Source organism: Kogia breviceps, chromosome 2 (assembly GCF_026419965.1).
Source record: "Kogia breviceps isolate mKogBre1 chromosome 2, mKogBre1 haplotype 1, whole genome shotgun sequence".
NCBI classification, from domain to species: Eukaryota; Metazoa; Chordata; class Mammalia; order Artiodactyla; family Physeteridae; genus Kogia; species Kogia breviceps.
In genome coordinates, this window is record NC_081311.1 from 160,600,373 (window position 1) to 160,614,490 (window position 14,118).

Sequence of the window (14,118 nt, forward strand, 5' to 3'; positions counted from 1 at the left end):
ATGTGTCTTGGTGTGTTTCTCCTTGGATTTATTCTGTATGGGACTCTAGGCACTTCCTGGACTTGATTGAATATTTCCTTTCCCATGTTAGGGACATTTTCAACTACAATCTCTTAAAATATTTTCTCAGTTCCTTTCTTTTTCTCTTCTTCTTCTGAGACCCCTATAATTCGAATGTTGGTGCATTTAATGTTGTCCCAGAGGTCTCTGAGACTGTCCTCAATTCTTTTGATTCTTTTTTCTTTATTCTGCTCTGCAGTAGTTATTTCCACTATTTTATCTTCCACATCACATATCTGTTTTTCTGCCTCAGTTTTTCTGGTATTGATTCCTTCTCGAGAGTTTTTAATTTCATTTATTGTGCTGTTCATCATTTTTTGTGTGCTCTTTCATTCTTCTAGGTCCTTGTTAAACATTTCTTGTATTTTCCTCCATTCTATTTCCAAGATTTTGGATCACCTTTACTATCATTACTCTGAATTCTTTTTCAGGTAGACTGCCTATTTCCTCTTCATTTGTTTGTTCTGGTTTGTTTTTACCGTGCTCCTTCATCTACTGCATATTTCATTGTCTTCCCATTTTCCTTAACTTACTGTGTTTGGGGTCTCCTTTACCCAGGCTGAAGGTTTGTAGTTCCTATTGTTTTGGGGGGTCTGCCCTCAGTGGGTAAGGTGGTTCAGTGGCTTGTGTAGGCTTCCTGGTGGAGGGGACTGGTGCCTTTGTTCTGGTGTTTGGGGCTGGATCTTGTCTTTGTGGTGGGCAGGGCCGCATCCTGTGGTGTGTTTTGGGTTGTCTTTGAATTTTGTATGTTTTTAGGCAGCCTCTCTGCTAATGGGTGGGGTTGTGTTCATGTCTTGCTGGTTGTTTGGCATGGGGCGTCCAGCACTGGAGCTTACTGCCTGTAGGTTGGAGCTGGGTCTTAGCATTGAGACGGAGATCTCTGGGAGAGCTCTTGCTGATTGATATTATGTGGGGCTGGGAGGTCTCTGGTGGTTCCATATCCTGAACTCGGCTCTGCCATCTGAGAGGCTCAGGCCTGACACCCGGCTGCAGCACCAAGACCCTGTCAGCCACAAGGCTCAGAAGAAAAGAGAGAAAAAAAGAAAAAAATAAGAATAATTTTAAAAATAAATTAATTAAAATTTAAAAATAATTAAAATAAAAAGTAATAAAAAAAAGAAGAGAGCAACCAAACCAATAAACAAATCCACCAGTGATAACAAGTGCTAAACATTGTATTAATATAAACATAAAAATCAGAAACAGAGTAGTCTCAGACAGCAATCCCCAAGTCTACAGTTGCTCTGAAAGTCCACCACCTCAATTTTGGCTTGATTCGTTGTCTATTCTAGTATTCCACAGATGCAATGTACCTCAACTTCGCTGTGGGAATTTAATCTGCTGCTCCTGAGGCTGCATGGAGAAGTTTCCCTTTCTCTTCTTTGTTTGCACAGCTCTGGGGGTTCAGATTTGGTTTTGGCCCCACCTCTATGTGTAGGTTGCCCTCAGAGACAAGATACTGTTAAAGCAGCGGCTGATTAGGGGACTCTGGCTCACTCATGCCAGGGTCGGGGAGGGAAGGGTACGGTAGTTGTAATTGGAATGCAGAGTGAGCCTGTGTCAGCAGAGGCCTGCGAGATGTTGTAACAGCCTGAGGCATGCCATGTGTTCTCCCGGGGAAGTTGTCCCTGAATCATGGGACCCTAGCAGTGGTGGGCTGCACAGGCTCCCAGGGGCAAGCAGAGGCATGTGAATAGTGACCTGTGCTTGCACACAGGATTCTTGGTGGCTGCAGCAGCAGTGTTAGTGTTTCATGCCTGTCTCTGGGGTCTGAGCTGACAGCCATGGCTCGTGCCCATCTCTGGAGCTCGTTTAGGTGGTGTTCTGAATCCCCTCTCCATGCTCACCCTGAAATAATGGTCTCTTGCCTATTAGGCAGGCCCAGAGTTTTCCCCAGACCTCCTCCTGGCTAGCTATGATGCACTAGCCCCCTTCAGGCTGTGTTCACGCAGCCAACCCCAGTCTTCTCCCTGGGATCTGACCTCTGAAGTCTGAGCCTCAGCTCCTAGCCCTGACCCGCCCTGGCAGGTGAGCAGAGAAGCCTTTTAGGCTGGTGAGTGCTGGTCAGCAGCAATCCTCTGTGTGGGAGTCTCTTTGCTTCGTCCTCGACACCCCTGTTGCTGTGCTCTCCTCCATGGCTCTGAAGCTTTCCCCCCATACACACCCCATATCCACCAGTGAAGGGGCTTCTAGTGTGTGGAAACTTTTCTTCCTTCACAACTCCCTCCCAGAGGTGCAGGTCCCATCCCTATGCTTTTGTCTCTGTTATTTATTTATTTATTTTCTTTTGCCCTACCTAGCTACATGGGGATTTTCTTGCCTTTTGCGACGTCTGAGGTCTTCTGCCAGCGTTCAGTAGGTGTTCTGTAGGAGTTGTTCCACATGTAGATGTATTTTTGATGTATTTGTGGGGAGGAAGGTGGTCTCCATGTCTTACTCCTCTGCCATCTTGAAGGTCTCCCTCTCTTAATGTATTTTGTAATGCAATGTACCAGGGTGTGAATTTTAGTCCTGCAACTTACTAGGCAATAGACCTTAGGTAAATTATTTCACCTCGGAACTTTCTTTTCTTCATCTTCACCAAGGTGGTAATTATAGCCCCAATCTCAAGACCAAAGGAGACAGTAAATAACCACAAATGTGAGCAGTGTTTATTCTATAAATGGAAGCATAGAGAGCTCAAACTCTCTGTTTAAGATTCATGACCAGGCAAAAAAAAGTACAATAGAGTAAAAAAAAAAAATCCTGTTTTATATATATATACATATATAAAATGAACTATCCATAAGAATTAGTCAGTATAAAAATCTGTCCCTTGTAGGGGAGTAAAATATAAATAAATAAATAAATATACCATGCTCCTTATCAGGAATACTGAATATTACTTAGAAACCAATTATTAACAAATCAAATGAAATTTAAACCAAAATATTAATGAAAATTTTAAAAGGCTTAGAAATTTGAGAAATATTTATATTTCTTGTGAGAGAATAACTAAAAGAGTAGAACCCCAAAATAAAGTTTTGCAGTTGGAGAAACTGAATAGGTTCATAGGTTAGGTATGTTGGTTTTATATCTTACAACAATTTAAAAATAAACAAAGGAGATTATTATTATTCATTTGTCCCCAAAATGTCTTAGGAAATAGAGAAATACAGCAATATTATAAAAATCAGTAGAATCAAAATAAATTGAAATGAATATTTTTAAAAGAAAAATCAACAGAAGAAATAACAAATAGTAACAGATCAAATATGGTAGAGAAAAGATAAATGTGAGCAAGAATCCTCAAGAGTAAGAAGCGTAGAATTAAGCTTAAAAATGAGAGAGCAGGGCTTCCCCGGTGGCGCAGTGGTTGAGAGTCCACCTGCCGATGCAGGGGACGCGGGTTCGTGTCCCGGTCCGGGAAGATCCCACATGCCACAGAGCGGCTGGGCCCGTGAGCCATGGCCGCTGAGCCTGCGCGTCCGGAGCCTGCGCTTCGCAACGGGAGAGGCCACAACAGTGTGAGGCCCGCATACCGAAAAAAAAAAAAAAAAAAAAAAATGAGAGAGCATATTTCTCTATGAATTTTAAATATGCTGCTAATCCATGTCCTATCATGTAATTATTATAATGCATATAAATAATTTGTTCTTACTTCTTTTGCCTCTCCCTAGTCTGCCTGGTCAATATTCTATTCTGAATTACTTGGGAGTATTCATCATATTAGTTGCGTTTATCTCCATTTAATTTCACTGCATGCAAGTCTGTATTCAGAACAGTGAAATGGGCAATAGTCAGAGGAGAAAAGCATTTGAGGAAAACAAAGGTATTCTGCTTGGAACAATTCTAAAAGGGCTCTGCCTTCAATGTTCACTTAGCTTAATTGAGAGCCCTGCCAGAGAATCAGAGTGATCTCTTTAGTGTAGAAAGAGCCTAATTTATAGTATATAGTCCTTGAAAATAAGATTTTTACTTGTTAATATCAATAGATTTTCCTTTGATATTACAAAATATCTTAGATACATTAGGTAAAATTATGACTAGGATTTTCTTTTCAAATATTTAATTTCTAACCAAATATATTATTTCTATTAAGTTTTGAAGAATAATTCACAATACATGAAACTATATGTCTTTAGGGTTCAATAAAACCCAAGTCAGATCAGTGACATTTTACTGGCTCCCATAACTTGTATTTTCTTCTAGGACAACTGGGATGCTGCCAATTTAAGTTTTTCAGTAAAAAGTCAGCAAGACAACAAATAAGAATTTGAGAGTTTGCTGTAAATATATTATCCTGCTATGAATTGACTCACTTTGCCGTTTGCTTTAAATTTTTTAAAAGATTACTTCATTAATAAAATCAACAACATAGTGAACTAAACATTACAAATAATAACCATGTACTTATTGATTTGAAAATTTATATGATGTCATTAACCTGATGCAGACTTAGGTTGTTTGGGCTAAGATAATATTCTAAATGAGTTTGGGCTAGATAATATTCTAATTCCTTACTAGTCTAGCTCTCTATGATTCTTAAGGAAAACTAAGTGAGTAGGTGACATTTTCCTATCAGGCATGTATTTTACTTGTCAAATAATATGTAATTATTTAAAAAAATTATTTCAATCATTCCAACATTGTATTTCTGAAAAATTATAATGGTCTCTAATCTTGTAACATTTTCTGTGAAGAAGAGACTCAAATAAATTTGAGAAATAGAGCTTAAATGCCTTTGATATTTTATAGGCTTAGAGAAATTCTGAAATATAAAAAAGACAACTTTATTCAACTTACTATAGTCTAAATATTTTGGAAGGAGACATAACCCCTATGTCACAGACCCAATGTCCCTTGAGGCAAATGCTGTGACTTGCAGTTACACTCCCAGAACCAAATAGCTTGGATTTGTCTCTCAATAATTGTGTTTACTTTTCAAGACATTTGATATTCTACTTTTCCCAATTTATAGTTTCTTACACATGCTTAAGAATATCAATGGTTATTTTTAAAATAATTCATAAGATTGAAGAAAAATGATATCTAAAATTGATAGCAGTAGCACAGATTAAAAAGAAATTTTGATTTTAGCCATAGTCCTATTCATTGATATAAATTCAGTTGAAAATCTGAAAATATATAATATTTCAGATGAAGTATACTATTCACAAGCCTAATAATTTAGAATTAAGATCAATGTAGCACTATTTGGGGTTCAGTTAAAATATAAAAGTTTTACAATCATTGAAAAATGTCACATTTCTAAATTCACTTGCTCTTTGAAAACATATTGCTATACTCAAAATATCTGATTTTTTTGACCATCTTTTCTAAGACATTTTCCCACATGCAATTAGTTACCTAAATAAACATTTTTCTCAAGTACAACCAATCTCTTCATAAATCTTTCATTTCATTTGTACCAGATGAACAAATTATTTTTCTTCTTATTCCCAAGGCATAGCACAGCCTCTGGTACTGGGTAGGTACTAAATAAATACTTGTTAAGTTAATGTTATTGATCAAAATTAGTTAATTGATTTCTATAAAGGCCTACTTACAGATTGCCAAGGAATGAGTAGATTCCACTACCTGACTCAATGTTTTTAGCGTATATAAGTATCTAAATTAAGCTCTCAGTCAAGGTTATTCAGATTTCTTCTCCCTCCAGATAGTCTCATAGAAAATTAAAACCACCTGTACTAATACTGGTCAGCATTGTTGGTTTTCTTAAATAGTGAGGCAATGTGAATTACACATTTCTCATGTGTTTCAAACTTTCCAAAAGATATTAGATAGTAAAAGAAAAATTTTTAATTAGAACTTCCTATAAAGCCTTGACAACAACCACAAAAATACTTATTTGTCATGATGTTATTGGAGAAAGCACGGTAGAGAAGTTGGAATACAGAACATAAATGAATTTATTTTTCTCTATTAGTGTAGGTAAGACACAATAATTAAAGCTATAATTTATCCATGGTATCAAAAAACTTTTGTTTCAAATAGGTTTTTTTTTTTTTTTTAAATTGGAGTATAATTGCCTTACGATGTTGTGTTAGTTTCTGCTGTACAATGAAGTGAATCAGCTATATGTATACATATATCCCCTCCCTCTGGGACCTCCCTCCCACCTACCCCCATCCACTTTACCTCATTGATGGAAAAAAAAAGTTTAACTTAAACAAATAGCAGCAAATGGGTTAGAATTCTCATTTGAAGTGCCACGTGCAATACTCAAAGGAACTTCACATTTGGCGGAAGATGCACACACTATCATTCAACCAGAGTGCTGTATAACTTCTGGCAGGCAAAAAAGGCATTATTACTACTGTTATCATCATCATCATCACCATTGCCATCATCACCATTATTATGAAAAAGGGCACTTATCCTCCCCCTAGGAATTCTAACTTGGGTACAGTCCAGCTTGTATGAATTGTGCTGTACATGAAACAAAATGAATAAATGAAAGGATGAGAAAATAGCTCTGATGTTTTATTGCCTTGGAATCTGGGACTATAAAGAGACCTGAATTATACAATGTAAAATTATGGGAGAATAAAATGGCACAATGTGCAGTAATTTATAATCAATTTAGTATGTGTCAAGTCATAAATCTGCTCTTCAAATAGATTTCTCACTATTGGAATGAGGGTTTAATTTTAATGTTTATGTTTGTTCCCTTATGCTGGTCTTTTAGGAGTTGTTTTAATAAAATTTCACAATACTCAAAGATATATTTGACCTGGTCAAATCAGCATTTTACATATGTGAAAAACTTCACGATTTGTCAATATATTCAGGATGAAATTTTCAAAACCTGGCATCTAAAATGTGTAAGTAAATTGCACATTTGAGTCCCCTTGTTGACACTTAGCTAAGCAAATACCCATTTTCATGCTTATGGGCCTACTGCAGTGAAGTAATTATGCATTTAGGTGCCAAATATGGTGTCTGAGTTGAAAGAATGGCCTCTATTTTGGAGAATATTCACTGTTTTCTACAGTGGTCTTCAGCATTTCTCAAGGTTATTTGAAGAGTAGAAAGAAATACTTGAACTAAGGCATTTATTTGATTTTGCTAGAATGCAGTATCTAGTGTCATGTGTATTACACCGACCTCTAGCATATGTGTTTTTACATAGTTTATCTCCTCGGAACACAGTTAAGTTTCACATAGTTTCTAGACTGTTAATTGTTTTCTTCGGCAACATTATTTCAGAAATGTTTGAAGCATTCTCAAGCAACGCGCTGAACATAGTGCATTCAGTTAGATATTTATGGCAGGTAGAGAAGAATAATGTAAACTGAAATGTTTTACCTCCACTACAAAGAATACTTCCTCTAGTTGAATGATATATAAATTCAGTAAAGAAGTATTCTACCTGATACTGTGAGAAGATCCACTGGGACATTTTAAAGAGGGGAAAGCAAATGAAAGTATCTTTTGCTCCAGGAAAGGATTTAGTTGCCTGAAAAATACCATAGTGCTTAAAATATTTTATTTTAAGTGAATTCATATTTTTTATTTTAAGTGAATAAAATGAATTTTTTTTTGAGCAAAGCATTTATGAGACTCTTCCCATAGAAATCAGCTAAGTCCAACTATTTGAAACCTGTATGGAAAACTTTGAGAAGACAAGGTAGAGGCCAAAAAACAACAACAAAAAAATCAAACTTTGGTTAGAAAAAAAAAAAGTGGCAATATGTTAGCCGACAGAAAAGAAGGGAAAGGGCGAGATAATTGTGTGCATGTCTGTTCATATTTATGTGAAGGGATATATAGCTACTAAAATTTGCTAAACTGCTACATTGTTGTTTTTTTTTAAGTACTTCTGCTTTCAGTGTGAGATGAACATCTTATTCTTGATATATTCTTTGATATTTAAAGCATTTTCTCATGGGAAGTAAAATATTATTTATACTTCAACTAATGTCCAGTTTGCTAATTATTAAACAACACTGATCTCATTAATCATATACTACCAAAAGTAATAAAAAAATTCATGAATTTGACAAATTATATTTCCCCAAATCTTAAAAATGTTGATTTACTTAATCAAAAAATACTTCTGAATATTTGATGGCAATTTCAATACTATTAAATTACACATTTTAATGTTTTGAGCACCTTAAATAGCGACATAAAACAACACAATGATTGTAATTGCAATTAATATTTTTACATGCAATCCAGTTACAAAGGTAGAAATGCTAGAGATGTAAAGTTTCTTCAATATACTTAAAAATTTGTATTCTTATTTATATTATTATATTTCAAATTCTGATTTTGTCACATTTTTCTTTTTATTCTTTTATTTCCTGCTTGTTTAAGATAGTTACCATTAAGATTATATAGCTGACGAAACTGGAAAGATGGTCGAAAATCTGTGGCCAGGACTAGAGAATTTTATAAACCTTTTAGCAGTTCTAATCAAGTACTTTATGCCAAGGTGAGGACTTGTTACCGACCCTTTCAAGTAGGCCCCCCAAAAGGGTCCTTCTGTCAGCTGTCGCTCCTGCCAACAGAACAACACCGAGTTTGGTCAGAAGCAAAGGAAAGTTTTATTCTTCGATCAAAGAATGAAGAGGTGTGAGCTCAGGCTCTAGTGTACACGATCTCCTCTACAGGCCACGGCGAGGGTGTTTTACAAGGTTCTGCTCAGTGGAGGGAGGGGCGCAGTCCTTGCCGTCCTGCGCAGGCTGTTACTCATGGCAACTCAGGCTGAAGTTCGCTCTGCGCAGTCTCCCCGCACACGGCACGCAGTCGCCATTTTGACTTGAGGTGTGCTGCGCGGCAGCGTTTCTGGCAACAGTCGGCCAATTTGGGGCGTCAGGCACTGTGGTTCTGCATTGGGAACTCTAATCTGACATGTTAGGAAGAGTGTGATTGCTGGATTGTATGGTAAGTCTATGTTTAACTTTGCAAGAAATTCCAAAGTGTCTTCTAAAGTGACCATACCATTTAACATTCCCACTGGTAATCAGTGAGAGGACCTGTTGCTCTGCATCCCGATTAGCACTTGGTATTGTTCTTTGTTTGGATTTTAGACATTCTATTAGGTGTGTAGTGGTATCACATTGTTTTAATTTGCATGTAACTGATAACATACTGAGTATCATTTCATGTCTTATTTGACATCTGAATATCTTTTTTGGTGAGGTGTCTTCAGTTATGTTTTGATTTTGTGATCCTATTCTTCAGGGTTTTTTTTTTTTTTCCTTTTTTGGGGTGCTGTCATTTCTTTATTGTGCATCGTTATATGAGTAACATGCATTTGATAGTCATCCTTTGCAAGTGTGTCTGTCCTAAAAGGTTCAGGTTTGGTTAAACCTTAAAGCTTTATTCAATCGTGAATGAAGAAACAACAACTTTTTTTTTCTTCTTCTCAGGAGACATTGAAATCCACGCTTAATGTTCACATTCTTCCTCCCACCTCCTAGGTTTAATTTCCTAGCAAATTGCTCAGATAAGATGGCACACACCTCCACAAGAACAAGAAACACTTTGTAGGCATAACACAACCTAAATTTTTATTTGTTCAAGAAAGATTTCTCCAGTGAAGGCACTGAAATCAGAAATACAACTGTTCTGTGTAGTGGACATCACACCATCACCCAGAGTGAGCAAGTTCTTTGGAGTCTTTCTGAGATGACCCCTTTTGAATTCAGTCACTGTTTTAAAATTGCTAGCGAAATGGCTGTTTCCCAAGATCATAACAGGTGAGAAAGTGGGGATTAACCCAAAATGCTTTTAAGTACACTCTAATTGCAAGGCAGAAAACTACTTGCATCTTTGAAATAATGTCTTTTTTCTTCAAATATTATCATTTTTAAAATTTAGGTTTGAAATAAGTGAGGATGATAGATTGTTCAGGCTTAAGGATTCATTTGCTTTAGAATAACCAGATCATTTATGCAAAAAGAAAAAGAGAATATTTTTCCAATATTTTTAAAGGACATTTAACCTCCTTGTGGTGGTGGATTTTTTGAATGAAAATTTTGAGGTTTCAGTGATATGAGTAAAAGTGAAAATATTTTTCTATATCTCTAAAAATGAAAATTGAGTACGTATTTTGTAGATTCTCAAACTGATTTTTGATTATCTAAATTTCTTAGGGAAATATCCTGTTTGTTTTGTCACTTCCTATTCATTTTCCTGGACTAGGAGGATGAGTCGTTAGTTTATCTTTTACTGGCTTGCTTAGTTAGTTTCTAGTTTCTCAGAACAAGATACTGAGACAGGAATTCAAGTGAAAGGAATTTATTTGACCATTGCAGGAAACGCAGGTAGAGGTCATAGGAAAGACAAAACAGCCCATACAGGAATGCATTTTCAAGCTATGGTCCAATGGAACTTGATTCTGCCAGGAAATGAGGAATGGTGTTGCCCCTACTCTAAGAAACAGTGTTAGCCCACCTGAGGATCAAGGGAGAAGGGAGCTAAATATATTTGTGTGTGTGTGTGTGTGTGTGTGTGTGTGTGTGTGTGTGTGTGTGTGTGTATACATATATATATCAGTTCTGTATTGAGGGGTAATCCCAGGAACTGCTAATTTCCTCCCACTTGGACTTGTGGGTTTTGGAAGAGCACTTCTAAAGCTTCAAAAAAACAGAAAAGACCTAAGCCAGAGATATAGATAGATCTAGGCAGTAGGAAATTATTAGGATTGCTTACCATTAGGTGGTAAGACTATGACATTAGACTATGACATGTTTCATTTAAAACTCAGACAAATGATATGGACCAAAGACTTTTTTGTACTGTCTTTGAGGACATTATATACCAAATGTTGGTATGATAATATCCCCAGAACCAGCACTGTATAAATTTATGTGCCCACTTCTCTGCTTATCTGAGCAAATTCCCTTTGGTTTTTTATAGTTAGGAATTTTTCTTTCTTTCTTGGGAAGGCAGCCAAATTTCTTATTATTCTTCTTTTATTTTTATTTGGATTTGTTTCTAATTACTTCTAGAAGGGGAGTTTGAGAACTTTCTAATCTATACTTTTGCTGGAACAAGAAAGTCCCCATAGTGAATTAATTTTACTTACAGGAAGAACTCCTCACTGCAAATATATTATTTAATTGGTTATTGATTTATATGCTTATAATTCTTCTCTCCTACTAGGTGTAAATTCCATGAAGATAGAGACATTATCTGTCAATCACAGAGAGTTTAAATGAAAGAAGTTGAATCTGAACCCCAGCAGTCTGACTTCAGGGCCTGTATGCTTAAACGGTAAGTTACATTGCCTCATAATTTTTGCTTATAATTTCCTTTTATAAAATAGTTTTCAGTGTTTATTATGGAAAGGACAGCATGGAAAGTTTTTGCATGTGTTAGTTCATTTAATACTTGCAATAAAATTAAGTAGGTGATTTATTGTCTCTGCTGTACAGATGAGGGAAATGATCATTTCAATTGAGTTAACAGGTAATTAGTATCAGAATTCAAACCTAGGGCTGCCCAAAACAAAAATCCTGTTATGTCCTTCATTCTCTCCTTCCTTCCTTTCTCTGGTCTTTCCTTCTTTCCTTCCTTTACTTCCACCTTTCTTCTTTCCTTACTTCTTACCCTCCTTCATTCCTTTCTTCTCCTTCCTTGTCCTTTTTAAACATTTATTGTGATTTACTGAGCTCTCATCACTTCATATTCAAGGCACTTGGGGTAAAATGATGAACAAAACCAGTATGGTTTATGTTCTATTGAAATGTACATCATAGTGAGGTATAAAAACAAAAAAAGAAATAAGTAAACAAATGAGATATAACACAATTTGGTAAATATTATGAAAGGACCTAAATGAATGACTGAAGCAGAAAATAACAGAGCCCTGGGAAGAGAGGTCTCTTCTCTAAGTAAATGATATTTTAGCTGAAATGTAATGAATGAGAAGGATCTAGCTCTACCAACAGTGTAGAGAAACAGCATTTCAGACATAAGAGCAGCATCTAAAAGCACCCTAATTTGAGAAAGAGTTTCTGTGACCTTATAGAAGACCATGATGTATGGAGACTAGTAAGCAACAGTAAGTGAGTTACAAGATAAATTAGAATCAGTTAAAATCTTGAAACTTTATTATCAAATAACTATTCTCAATCATTCCCACTACCACTTCTGGCCAAGTATAATTTGCACAGAACTTAAAGATATGTTTAAATAACGACTATTATCAATTACTAGTAATTAACTTATTAATAAATTAATGATATTAATATATTAATATTATTAATTAACAGTAATTAATAATAATAGTAATTATTTTAACATATCTTTCAAAAGAAGGTTTGCTCTCCTTGCAAATTCTATGCCCTTTACCTATATTTCTCTTACATTTCTTCCTCTTGGAAAAACCTAAGGCCTGTTTTCTCTTTTAGAAAGATTTTCCCCATGTTTCCCCATGTTTCTCCAAACAAATGTAATGACATCCTCTTCTAAATAACTCTTATACTTTTATTGTGGTATTTACCACATTATAATTCAAATAATCCTTTTATAGTTGTGTGTCTGAGATCTTCTAAGGCAATGATATTTTATTCACTGTTCACAGAATTTTATTTAAAATATCAGGTTTATTGTGTTTTAATTTACATAGAGTGAATGTCAACTTTACATAGAGTGAATGTCAACTTTTCACTTCAAAAAATGCATTTTGACAAAAAAATGCAGTCATGTTGCAACCACAATCATGATGTAGAATACCTTCGTAAGCCAAAAACGTTCTCTTAAGCCCTTTGCATTCAGACCCCTCTATTCTCCCATTCCCTTGCAATTAGTGATTTCTTTTCTATTTCTATAGTTTTGCTTGTTCCAAATGTCATATAATTAGGATCATACATCATAAATGTTTTGTTCCTGCTTCTTTTACATAGCATGATACTTTCGGTTGCAACCATTTGGTTGTATGTATCAGTAGCACATCTATTTATATTGCTGAGTAGTATTCCATAATATGAGTGCATTATAGTTTGTTTACATATTTACAAGTTCCAGGACATATAGGTTGTTTCAGGTCTGGAGTTTATAAATAAAGCTGCTACTGAAGTTTTTGTGGACATATGTTTTCATTTATCTTTGGCAAGTATCTAAGATATTTGAGACTCCTACGTCATTTAAGGCAAGTTTAAATTTATAGGAAACTGCCAAACTATTTTCTAAAGTAGCTATACTATTTTTCATTTTCAGTATTAATGGAGGAGAGTTTATGTTGTTCCCCAATTAGTATCATCAAATTGCCTTTTATCTTTTTTTCTCCTTCCAGTCTTTCTATTAGTTGTATCATGGTTTTAATTTCTCTAGTGACAAACGATGATGAGCATTTTTCATTTGCTTATTTGCCATTCATATATCTTCTTTGATCAAGAATTTATGAAAGTCATCTGTTATTTTAAAATATTATTACTGAGTTTTGAGTTTTTATATGCACTGAATATAACTATTTTATCTGACAAACGTTTTGAAAATTATTGAAAATACTTTTTCTTTGTGGCTTTCCTTTAGTTTTTTTTACAGTGACTTCGGAAAAGTAGAAGTTTCTATTTTGAAGTCTAGTTTATGAATATTTTAATTTTGCCTAACCCAAAGTCACAATGAATCTCTTCAGTGTTTTCTTGTAGAAGGTATATATTTGAGGTTTTACATTTTGGTCTATGATCAACTTCTAGTTTAGTTTTTTTTTTTTTTTTTAATGTAGCACAGTGTATAAGTTTGAAGTTCACTTGACTATGTATGATATCAAATTATTCCATTACTGTTAGCTGACTAAAATGCCCTTTTTTTCATGGAGTTGCTTGGCACATTTGTATCAAATAAGTTGAATCTTTATGTAAGGGTCTATAGGTCCACAATGTACAATTCAAGTCTATTCATTCACCAATACTATACTGTGTTGATAACACTAGCTTTATTTTAGGTCGTGAATTCAGATAATGTTGGGTCTTCTGCCTTTGTTTTGTCTACTCTAGTTTATTTGCTTTTCCACATAATATAATCACTGTTTGAATTCTACTGTATTTTAAAAAAACTTGCTGGGAATGTATTGTTCCATAAGATGTTAAGGAAAAA